Source organism: Mastomys coucha, unplaced genomic scaffold (assembly GCF_008632895.1).
Source record: "Mastomys coucha isolate ucsf_1 unplaced genomic scaffold, UCSF_Mcou_1 pScaffold20, whole genome shotgun sequence".
Lineage (NCBI taxonomy): Eukaryota > Metazoa > Chordata > Mammalia > Rodentia > Muridae > Mastomys > Mastomys coucha.
Genome location: NW_022196903.1, coordinates 41,303,089 through 41,315,744, shown reverse-complemented (window position 1 = coordinate 41,315,744; position 12,656 = coordinate 41,303,089). Strand labels below are relative to the sequence as shown.

At 39.5% G+C, this 12,656-nt stretch overlaps 1 protein-coding gene and 1 non-coding gene across 2 annotated transcripts in view; one reads left to right on the top strand and one right to left on the bottom strand.

Moving 5' to 3' along the window:
• Cntnap2 (contactin associated protein 2) overlaps nucleotides 1-12,656 on the bottom strand; it is a 2,139,844-nt gene that overhangs the window by 771,024 nt on the left and 1,356,164 nt on the right. The gene's annotated exons all lie outside the window — the stretch shown is intronic.
• On the top strand, nucleotides 92-223 carry LOC116100193. Its single transcript, XR_004122529.1, has one exon. It is a non-coding gene; the product is annotated as a small nucleolar RNA SNORA17 (small nucleolar RNA).

Genomic DNA, 12,656 nt, shown 5'->3' with positions numbered 1-12,656 from the left:
GTGAGTGTTCTCCTTTGGTCTTCATATACACAGCAAAACACTAACACACTAACACACCCCAGACAAACACACTTTTAAAAAAAGTAGTTATCCTGCACTAAGAGGCTTTGCAAGTATGGCTGCTATTTCACATGTATGTTAGTAGGGAGCAGAGATAAGACATACTATTTCTACACTCAGTTTTCTAAGCTACAAACATTTGAAAGATTAGTAATCTAATCATTAGTAGCCTAGTGGCAGAAAAGAGTAAGCAGAGATGACCTGGCAGGAGGGAGCCCAGACTGGGAGCTATCCTAAGAAGACCACCAGTCCCAGGTTGGGGAGCAAGCCGGAGACTAGAACACCTGGAACTTTGGACATTAGGTGGGAGTGAGCTCTCAACAGACTACCCTTTCAAGGGATCACTTGGCTGGGCCATGTGAGAAACAAGTCAAACCCACTAGCAGACCAGTGTCATGGAGCCTTGACAATGAGTTAGCCTGAGATGACCAGAAGTTCTTTGCTGTGTGGGCATTGGGAGATAGACCATACCTGAGAATATCTCTGCCTGGTGCCATAATGCATGAGTGGAGCATAGTACTCTTGAGAACACTCCTCAGATGACCCTAGACACTCAGAGACTCTAGGTGAGCAAGTAGGTGGTCGGGAAATGGAAGATAAAGAGAAACAGAAGAATGTGGGCACAATGAAGAGAGGCTGAACTCGAGACTGGAGAGCATTGAAGAACAACCTGATGTGAGTAGCTGGTGATGCCATCTGGGACCATGGTGGGGTCTTGGGCATTGTAGGAGATCTGACTCTGGAACCATGAGGGTAGGAGAGCTGTCCCTGCCCCTAGACAGCTCTAGTACTCAGTAGATAGCTCCTCTCCCTCAACATTTTGAGACTTGCAGGTATGCCACTAAGGATACAAATGTAGGAGATCTAGCCCTACCAATTATTTCCTATGCAATGGCATCTACAAGGAAGAGAGACCATCCTCCTCCCTCATTCCTCATCACTTGTGGCAAGTGGGAGATATGGTCCTGGAGTTATGAGAGCAGGATAACTGCCCCTGCCCCTCATGAGCTGCAGCACTTGGGAAAGCAGGCTCTGAACCTCACCTGGGCTGATTCTGCTGGAGAGGAATGTAGAGAGGATAGGGGAGGACAAGATAGGCCAGCCCAGAGAGTATGGGTGTAGAAGAGACATCCCTGCCTTTTTTGGATGGTGGCATGGTCCAGAGAGAGACTCCTTACTTCCCTCTCTTGCCCCTTGCCATCTATAGCAGGTAGGAGGGCTGGCCCTGTGGTCATGAGAGTGGGAGAACTGGCAATGTCCTGCACCAGCTCCAGCATCTGGGAGAGCAGGCTCTGTACATTATCTGGAAAGCAGGGTAGAGTTTGTCCTGGTTTTAGTGGTTGCTAGTGAGTCAGTCTGGAGGGCATGAGAGCAGGAAGGATGGAGGGCTGACCAGCTCAAATACTTCTTGGGCCTAGATCCAGGGCTTTGAATTGGCCCATCCCAGCATCTACCCCAAGGATGAACTGCTGGAGTACATGAAGGACCCTGTCCTATAGATGCAAAACTAGAGGATCTCAATGACACAGATGATATCCTTGGGTAGTCCCAGTGAGGTTTCAGAGCAGCAGAAGCCAGAAAATTCATAGCAGAGTAAGGAGTCATTGCAATGAACATTTTTAAGCAAAGAAGAGTAGACAAAAGGGTGTATAATGGAACACACTGTGACACACTACAGCTTCCACAACTAGATTTCTTTCTTTGTTGGGGGTGTTGCAAGGGTGGAGGGGAGGTATGAGGAGAGGGGGAGATAATTGGGATTGGGACACATGAAGTAAAAGTCACAAAGAACCAATAAAAAGTTTGTAAAAAATTTAAAAGACAAAAAAGTAATTAAGTTTGATATAGGTAAAGACATTTAGAATGATAGAAAAATTTAAAACTTTAAGTAAAATCTATATATATTAAAACTGCAATTAAAGCTAGTATTTGGTATCCTAGAAAAATTATTTATCCCTATTAAATAAAATTTTAACCCATACTTTTAACACTACATAAAAACTTATTTCATTTGGCTTAAAATCTTAAGAAAAACATGGACCTTAGGAGACAAAAGGAATATTTCTATTATTTTTAAATAAGGCACAAAGTGAGGTCATTATCATGGCAAAAGTCCACATACTTATGAGTTTAACCATCTTCTTCATTGAGGTGTAACTCATGTAAAAAGTTAAGCCATGCATTAGAGGAGATATTTGTAAAATATATAGCTTACAAAGATCGGTACCCAGCTATTGTAAAAGTATTTGCAAAGTCTAATGGAAACAGAAATAATAGAAAGGAACAACAGGGATGCACATTTTTTACACGTGGGTCAGACAAGTGGGATACTAACATACAAGGAAAAACACCCATGCTATAACCAGGGAAATAAAAATTAAAGCTATAGAATTTTTATTTTGTGGTTGTCAGACTTCCAAGGCTAAATTGTTTGACCTTACCAAGTCAGAATGGCCAAGATCAATAAAACAAGTGACAAAACATCCTGGCAAGGATTCTGGGGAAGGGGAACTCTTAAGATTATTGGTGGTAGTGCATGCTGGTGTAGCCATTATGAAAATCAGTGTGGAATGGCTGATAATAGCTCTACAACAAGATCCAGTTATACCATTATGGGGCATATAGCCAAAGCTCTCTGCATTATACTGCAAAGACACTTACTCATCCATGTTTATTACTGCTCTATTTATAATAGCCCAGAAATTGTAAATATCCAAGATGTCCCTAAAGTGATGAATGGACAATGAGCATGTGATACATTTTATATAGCAGAATATCATTCAGCTGTTAATACAAGTGGAATTGTGAAAATTTGCAGATTAAAGGATGGATCTAGAAATGATCATCCTGAGTAAAGTTATCCAGACCCAGAGGGCCAAATTTTTACATATTTTCTCTCATATGTGGATGTTTCTTTGAGCAGATGGAGTGGAAATTTCTTTGGAGACTCAGTTGTGTCATGTGACATTTGTCTGGAAACACATGGGAGGATGTTTTGCTAAGAACCAACACATGATGTTTTTTCTGAAAGCAGCCTTAAAAGGGGGGCATGTCATGTTTTGCTAGAGTGAATACTTGAGAGAACACATGGTGTTTGGGAAGGATATAAACATAGCCCAATGGACAGCAGACATTGCTGGCTGGTATTGGTATACCATTCTTTTTTTTTTTTTTCAGATGAACGTTTTATTTATTGAAAACTATATACAAAATACTGGGGTATGAAATGCTCGCTAAATAATGGTATAAGGCCTTGATGTGGTCCCGGCTTCCTTGGAGTAAAGGTTGTACAGGATCATAAAGAGAGAGGGTGTGGCCCACACACCCTTGAATTTAAGCTGGATGTAGGATACTCTGTAGTCAGGAAGTTGCCAGGGTCCCACTGATGTAACTTTATGGCTTATGTTATCATTGCACTCATCAGACCAGCTCCCCTTGTGGTTAAGCTGCATCCAACATTCCTGGAATAGTGGGTATGGATCAGGTCACACTTGAGGTCACACTTCTCCTTGATCTCTGAAGGGCCTCATCTAGGAAGACCTGGGCACAGACGATTTCTGAGTGTGACTCCCACACCTTTGATTCCAAGGTCGTTTGTTTGTGGCCAAGACCACTTGAAAGCAATGGTGTGGTCTTAACACACCTCTGTTGGAAGAATGCCAGATGTAGCCCACAAACCATAGTGGTACACAAGGAACTTTCAGATTATCATTGATGAAAGTTCATAACCTACAATCTGATGTCAGTCATCTGTGCAACAATGGTTGTCAGTGAGTCCAAATATATTGAGTATGGTATGGCCTAGGTCACAAATGAGGCTTTGGTTTGTTCAGGGTACGGTTATGGCATCATCCTTGCTCACATGTGTTAAGGATGAAACCTGGATTGAATGAAGTATGTGTGTGTGATCCACACATTAGGTAATCAACATGTCAGCTTATATCAGTCAGTACACTAGAGGAAGTATTGAGTAAGATGATGAAGCTAAGATGTATCTTCATTGATGCATAAATAATCATAGTATCAATTGAAATTAAGACCTTGGATCAGAACACTTCATGGTACACTACCTACAATGTTGTTTCATTTTAAGCTGCATCCAACTTTTACCATTCTTTATCGGTCATTGTCTGTCATACCGTCATAGGAGAAACACACGAAAAACATCCGGTGGTGATCCGGTGGTGTGGACTGAGGATGATTGGCAGAGCCTTGCAACCTGCTGTTGCTAATTCATGAATGGTGTTTATGAGTGGACTGAGCTGCCATTGCTGATCTGTGTGAACTGAGCTGCTGATAACCTGACAATACAGAGGGTATTGCTCCAAAGAAATATTTCTAAACAGGTCCATATCCTCCTTTGTTCTATTAACCTTTCCTTTTCACTACCTCTCGTAATGGTAGACTAGAAGGGGTGTTAAAGCATTTAAGAACACTTATTAAAAGTAGTTTGTGGAAAATCTAAGCCTACAATTAGATGTGTGTATTCCATTTAGAATAACCACAGAGGTTAAATGTCTACTAAGGACCAAAGTAGAAGGGGATCTTCCAAAGAAAGGGATACAAAATATAGCATTATAAAGAGATATAAGGGAAACTAGAAAAGGTGGATTGAATGGGAAGGGCAGTGAGAAGGCAGGCTAGAGGAGTGGCTATGAAGGAGGATAACTAACCTTAAAGCCTTCAAATTGGAATCCTACTACTATAGAATCTTCCTGAAATACATACAGAAATAAAGGGATTTTTAAATGGAGTCACAATATAGCAGGGAGGATAATAGCCCCTTTAGACATTGTTATGCCACAATGTAAAACCTCCAATGCTAGGAATGGATTACATCTTGTTGAATTGCTGGACAATGGTGTCCCATACTCCTTCCCCATACATCAAAGATTATTGCCAATGCTATTGGTTACCATCCATAATCTGATGGTAAGGCCCTGTTGCTGAAGACATCACATAGTTATAGCATAGAATATGGAGAAATTGAGCTGATTCCTAGCTAGAAGCTTTACCCATAGAGGTTAGTGTGTACTAGTAGCAGGTGCTATACACAATGCTGGAGTAGAAAGTAACATCAACTCCACCCAGCTATTAAACTTGTGAGCTGTTATAGGGACTTGACTGCAAGATATATCATCCTGTACTATAGAGTCACTTTTTGATTTAATTTAAAGCTTACACCATGGTACAGAACCCATACCTGATACTGTTAATGAGGCCAAGAACTTAAGACTAAGTAGGTCCTGGGCCCTATAGAAAGACCTACTATTGGTCTGCTAAATGATCATAACACTACTATTACTCCTAATGACACATTGCTATATCCACAGATGAGGGTACTTTTCAACCCCCATCAGAGAAATTTCCTGCATTAGATGGTAATTAACAGTCTCCAACGAGACAATGTGCAGAAAGGGAGTAACTTTTGAATACTCAGCTCTAAATTGGCTGTCCATATTAAACCCCTCTGCTCATGGCTCAGGGATCTACGTGAAAGTCAGGGTAGAAACACTATGAGATCCAGAGGTGGTAGGTGGCCCTCTTAAAAAAAAAAAAAAAAACGTTTTCAAGACCCATTAGGAAAGATGTCTACCTGAACCTACACTCACTACACAAGCAGAAGTGAGAAAAACCTCAGCATAGAAGTAGGGAAGTGGGATTAACGTAACCAAGAAACTATTTGCAACTGATAGCCACTGGGAGAGGGCAAATGTGTTTTCTTCAATGGAATGACACTGTGTATATTGACTGTGCTCCAGAGCAAGTCCTAAACTCAGGAGGAGTTGCTCAAAACTAATTGGAGTCAGTGCTTTTCATATTTTCCTGTGTTTTATTTGTTTGGATGTATGTGTGTGTGTGTGTGTGTGTGTGTGTGTGTGAGAGAGAGAGAGAGAGAGAGAGAGAGAGAGAGAGAGAGAGAGAGAGAGAGAGAGAGAAACAGAGAAACAGAAACAAAGAGTTAAAGAGATTGAGAGACAGAGGCAGAGAGATAAAAAAGACAGAGAAAGACACAGAGAGATACACAGAGAGAACATGAAGTTTGGTGAGTGGGAAACAGAAACTAATATTTTTTTAAACTTCATTAATAATTCTTTAAATATAGAAAATGCTTTCAGCCAGGTGGTGGTGGTGCACGCCTTTAATTCCAGCACTTGGGAGTCAGAGGCAAGTGGATTTCTGAGTTCGAGACCAGCCTGGTCTACAGAGTGAGTTCCAGGACAGCCAGGGCTACACATAGAAACCCTGTCTTGAAAAACCAAAAACAACAACAACAACAACAAAAAAACAAAAACAAAAACAAAAGTAAATAGTTTCACCAGACTGGCCTATAGGAACTCTGTGGAACATTTTCTTAATTAATGATTGATATGGGAGGGCCTAGGTTACTGTGGGTAACATGGTGCTTTGGCAGATGGTCTTAGGTTTTATAAGAAAGCAGGTTGAGCATGCCATTGGGAGCCAATAAATAGATTTCCTCCATATCCTGTACTTCAGTTCCTGCTTTATACTTCCTTGGCTACCATCAGTGGACTATGTGTTACCTGCGATATATAAGCCAAATAAGCCCTTCCTTTCCAATCTGCAGTGTGGCAGTATCTGGAATTATTGATGAACTATCTGAATCATTCAAACCATGAATCTAGCATCTCCTTTGTAAAACAGCTTGTCAGTAACTAAAAACTTTGAAGATGCACACATCTTACAGGAACAGTTGTTTCTAATCATGGATGCTAGAAACACTACTGAACATTTATGTAAGAAAATATATTGTAATTATTCTTTGGTTTAGTAAGTTAAAAAAGTAAATCCTAAAAGCCTATTAAAATAAATTAAAAATAAATTATTAAAAGTATACAATTGAATATGACAATATATTTTAATATATAAAATTAAGAGGGTTTTTGTTTGTTTGGTTTTTTTGTTTTTTGTTTTGTTTTGTTTTTGGATTTTCGAGACAGGGTTTCTCTGTGTAGCCCTGGCTGTCCTAGAACTCACTCCGTAGACCAGGCAGCCTTGAACTCAGAAATCTGCCTGCCTCTGCCTCCCAAGTGCTGGGATTAATGGCATGCATCACCACTGCCGGATTAAGTAAGTGGTTTTGTTTTTTGTTTGTTTGTTTGTCTGTTTGTCTGTTTTTTTATATTTTCTTTATTTATATGACATATGATTTCTCCTTTCCCACTTTCCACTCTAATAAAACAAAAAACAAAAAACAACAAGAACAAACCCCTGTTGCCTCCCCGCCCCCCCAACCCCCGCTGCTTGCCACTCCACCCTCTCCCACTTATTGGCCCAGGCATTCCCCTACACTGGGGCACAGAACCTTCCCAGGGCCAAGGGCCTCTCCTCCCATTGACGACCGACTTTGCAATCCTCTACTATACACATGCTGCCAGAGCAATCAGTCCGGCCATGTGTACTTCTTGGTTGGTGGTTGAGTCCCTGGGAGCTCTGAGGATACTAGTTAGTTCATATTGTTGTTCGTCCTTCTTAAAAGGGTGAGCAAAATACCCACAGAAGGAGTTGCAGAGACTAACTATGGAGCAGGGACTGAAGGAAGGACAATCCAGCCTGTTGTAGCTGTCTCTTGAGAGGCTCTGACAATATCTGACTAAAACAGAAGTAGAGGCTCACAGCCTTCCATTGAACTGAGTACAGAGTCCCCAGTGAGGGAGTTAGAGAAAGGACCTATGGAGCTGAGGGGTTTGCAGCCCCTTAGGACGAACAACAATAAGTAAGAGTTTTTAATCAATGTAGGCTAACTTTGAATTCAAAAGATTGAAGATAAAATACAAATAAAAAATTTAACATAGCTGTAGTATACAAATCTGTATATAGTATAATGACATTATAGTAAAGTTTAAGAACATAAAGTATCAGTAAAATACTCTAAGAATTGGGAAGGTGGACAAGGATGAGTGATAAATTTTAATTTTGTATCCCTTGTTATATTTCTTAGTTTTGGTTTTAACTGTGTTCCTGGGAATCTGAGGCTCTCTGATCTCTCCCAGCACCAGGCTTACACATGATGCACATACATGCATGTAGGAAAACCATTCATACTCAAATGAAAAATAAGTTAATCTTTAAAAAAGAAAGAAAAAACAAAAAATACTGTGTACCTGATTTTAAGTAAATTTTATATAAATGTTTATGTACACAAACTTAATTACCAAACACTGGTCATTTGCAATACTTATATTTAGTTTATTGGAAATTAACAAAATTTCTCAGTTGTCACTTCCAGTTCTTTGAATAATTCACATTTGCAAACTATTTTATTTCAAGCAATGCTGTTATAGATGGGATTTAGTCATTTACAATTGGATACATTTGAGAATATCACCAATCATTCAGGTAGGTAAGTTCATCATAAAATAAGTCACAGGTAACAATTTTGTTTTGAAGGATTTTCAATATTTATGAACCCGCTGTCTTAAATCATGATAAGCTTGCTGTCATTACTTTTACTTTCCTCCCCAGATATAGATTGTGTGACCCCTGTAAGAGTTCCTGTCCATCCATGCTCTGAGATTCTATAATATAGCTTGCTCTAGATGCTTGAATGGGCCCTAACCCAGCTATGTGCATCACTCAGGTCGTGTGAGCAGCTTTAATCATGTGTGGAAAAAGGAGGTATGTAAAGCAGATGGGACTCTGTGGGAAGCAGCGAGGAAATGAGTTCCCACTACAGATAATGTTTCCGCAGGTGGTGGGAAATGGTGATGAGTTTTCAGCTCACAATTCCAGGCCAAAGATGGATGATACATCCAATGCTGAGAACAAGCATAAATAATGGGAGCTCACTCTCACCCTTCTGAAAAACAATTGGAATTTATGTCTTCTTTTTACTTTCTAGGATGCTGTTAGCTATTTGTTAATGGTTTTATTCCACTGGTGAAGTTGTGAAATTTTTTCTCACTACAGCTGGAGTTGTTGACTGCTCTTACAGCAACACAAGCTAATCCTCCCTTTTGTTTCTTCCATGGGTATTCATGATGTTTGTGACTATTTGTTAGTCAAGAGTTCATCTATCACTTGTGTGATGGTGCATGCCTGTAACCCCAGCCCCAGAGAGGCTGAGGAGGTGGGGAAAGCTTGAGTTCATGGCTATCTGAACTGCATGGTACAACTCTATTTCAATCCAAAAGAAGGGAGTTCAATGGCAAGTATGAAGAGTTCCAGGTCTCACATGACAAGTGATGCCCCTCTTTGCTGCTTATACTTTAGGGCAGTAACTAGATCTAGATATGAATTCAAACTTGGAGACTAAGGAAATATCACTTCTAATCCTTGGCTAATGGCTCCTATGGATCTTCAAATATTCCTCTCAATATTTATTTATGAATATGTTAAGGTAAAATATACAGATTTTGTTGAAAAAAACATTATTCCATTACTCCAAATATCAACTCCTCTACATTAAAAGCTAAGCTTTCAAGATTGAGTGTCCTTGTCTTGTTCTTCCTTCTACCTAGGACATCTTTCTCCTTAGAGGATTCCAATGCTTCCTCCCTCACCCCTGCAAAGCACAGCCTCAGCTCATATTTTCAATAATGCTCATGTGTCCCATCCACTTGACATACTGAAATATGAGGACACCTGCCATGTCCTTTACCAAGTCATATCTAACCTACTAATTATGTACACAATTTCTACACTCTGGGATGGGATATCAATACTTCATTTTGGAGCGTATTTTTTATTGCCTATGTCTTCTTCTACTCCATGGTTAGAATTTGGGTTTTGCTGTGTAAATTCAATTTACTCTTGCCATCTGGTACATAGAATCGTCATAATAGTGTGCAGTTCAGTGAATATTGTGCCAACAGTCAGCCTTTTCTCTATTTAATACCCAGGAAAACTCTCTATTACTATCAAAGAGTTCTGGGAAATACACATTGGAAGTATAGTTTTGTAGAGTTACAGGTTCCCACACAAAAAGTACATAAGATTTAGTTTAAAAGAAACAAACAAACCCAAACAAACAAACAGATGTCTGTATAAATGATAGTGAAAGTATTTTGAATTTCGTAAATTGACAATAATTTGGATCTAGAGATTTCTGTGGTTTTAAATGCCTTATAATATTTATAAGATTTTGAACTGATTGCGGATGACAGCAAGTACTGGTTGACAGGAGCCTGATATAGCTGTCTCCTGAGAGGCTCTGACAGTAACCGACTAATACAGAAGTAGAGGCTCACAGCCATCCATTGGACTGAGCACAGGGTCCCCAATGAAGAAGCTAGAGAAAGGACCCAAGGGGCTTAAGGGTTTTCAGGCCCTTAGGAAGAACAATAATATGAACTAACTAGTACTCTCCGAGCTCCCAGGGACTAAACCACCAACCAAAGAGTATACATGGTGAGACTAATGGCTCCAGCAGCATATGTATAGCAGAGGACAGCCAAGTCCGTCATCAAGGACAGGAGAGGTCCTTGGTCCTGTGAAGGTTCTATGCCCCAGTATAGGGGAATGCCAGGGCCAGGAAGTGCAAGAGGGTGGTTTGGTGACCAGGGGGAGAGGGGAGGGAACAGGATTTATTTATTTATTTTTATTTAATTTTTTTTCTTTTTTTCAGAGGGGAAACTGGGAAAGGAGATATAATATGACATGTAAATAAAAAAATATGTAATAAAATAGTAAATAGACAAAATTTAATTTTTTATTTCCACTTGAAGAGTTACATTTTGTATAAGGTTCACAAATAGTGGTTTTTATTTTGATTTTTTCAGTATAAAAAAAGTTACCTTGATGGCATATTTTGATGTAATGCTAATTGCTTACAGGATAATTGATTGTCAGTATTGAATCCTAATCTCCAGCTGCTGTCTTGTAGATATGGACGAATGTCACCAAGCATGTGTTTCATATTTTGTTGCATTGTGCACAAAACTAATAAGCCAAGGAATTGGCATATATTAGATGTGTGTACTGTTTCTAAAAACAACAAAGTAAGAATGATAAATTATCAATATAGTCTAGTATTTGCTAATTTTACTACACTCTTTTTTTATGTATATGTAGGGAAGTCATAGGGATTATATATTTGAGTAAAGTTTAAAACCATATATTTTATGATAAAGGGCCTTTAACTTAAGATGGCCAGAGCACTGATATTATATATTTGCAGTAAAGAGAATTATAAGAGTTTTATTTTTCTGATATTTTAAGTTACTTAATAAAGACTTGTTTCCATTAACTTGAAAAAAAATAAAAAAGAATATATGAAAGAGCCAAGCCAGACCATGCCTGAGATGCAATACCATTACTGTCGCCGTCACCATTTTCTTTCCTCAGTTGATAAAAGTATTTGGTGCTCAGATCCATCCTTCCTCTTTACAGTTAGGCCAAATTGAAAGTATCTGAGTTCCTTGCACAGAGTGCTCTATTCATGAAGTGCCACTATGCATGAAGATTGGTGCCAGCCCAAAAATTACGATATGAACTGTAACCACAATGACAGTGTGGCTTCAAAAGAATACTGCATCTCAGAGGACTGCTAGAAATAATCCAAGCAATGGCATTTAGTGTATCACACACTGTAAGACACTCTAACTCAGGCCAGGTTCTTGATAGTGGAGGAGCTTTATTTTCATTTGACAATTCAGTCAATGAGCTAACTTGAGACATTATACTCTTATTTCCATCTGTAAAGCTTTTGTTATGGTTGAGGATCTCTGCTGAGGTTTCTAGATGCTTGCATCCCAGAGCAATACATTGGACAAGGATGAGGTGATAGAGATGGAAGTAGAGATAATTTATTAAGAAGGACAGAAATCCCAGTGGAGGAGGTGGTCCAGCGATGGGAAAAAGGTTAAAAGCTCGATGGTTTTGAGGTTCTCAGAAAGAAAACACACTCGCACTGAACATTCTGGGAAGCTGACTGACTGACTAGGACTTCAGTGATTGTGAAGGATGGGACCAGAGCCAAATTACCTTGAGCTCTTAGTCCTCTACTGCCTATGTGTTCCTTTTGGAATGTTAAATAGGTCTCTAACTTCCACAGACCTAAAGGCCTAGACTGTTAATTAGACAGCCTATAGTTGAGGATTTCCCTACTCTGTTACAAACCATCTGCTTGGTGTCTCCACCAATGTGCTTGAAAGGCATCTTGATTTATGATTTCCTTTGTTCTGTCGGTATTGAAAAACTTCATGAAACTGTTACTGTAATGTTGGAACACAGTATTTAGGGTCACCTGAGTCTGTGTTCTTGGACCATGTTTTTTAGTATTTGGCTCCAGAATGAACTCATATTTCCTTTGAGGAAAAACCTATTTTCTTTTGTCTAGCCCTGTATTTTCTCTTCCAACAATGCATACCACCCTCTAACCTTTTTTTTTTTTTTTTTCATCCATGTAGAGTAAATCACTATGGCAATACAAAGAATGAAGGCTTTCATGATTTGAGTCATTCTCATACGATGTATTTTTTCCCAGGCATGCTGTATTATAGGCCAGGTGTGTGTGTGTGTGTGTGAGTGTGTGCATGTGTGTATGCATGCATATGTGTGAGTATGTGTGTGAGTGTGTGTAAGAGAGAGAGAGAGAGAGAGAGAGAGAGAGAGAGAGAGAATTGAGAGGGGAT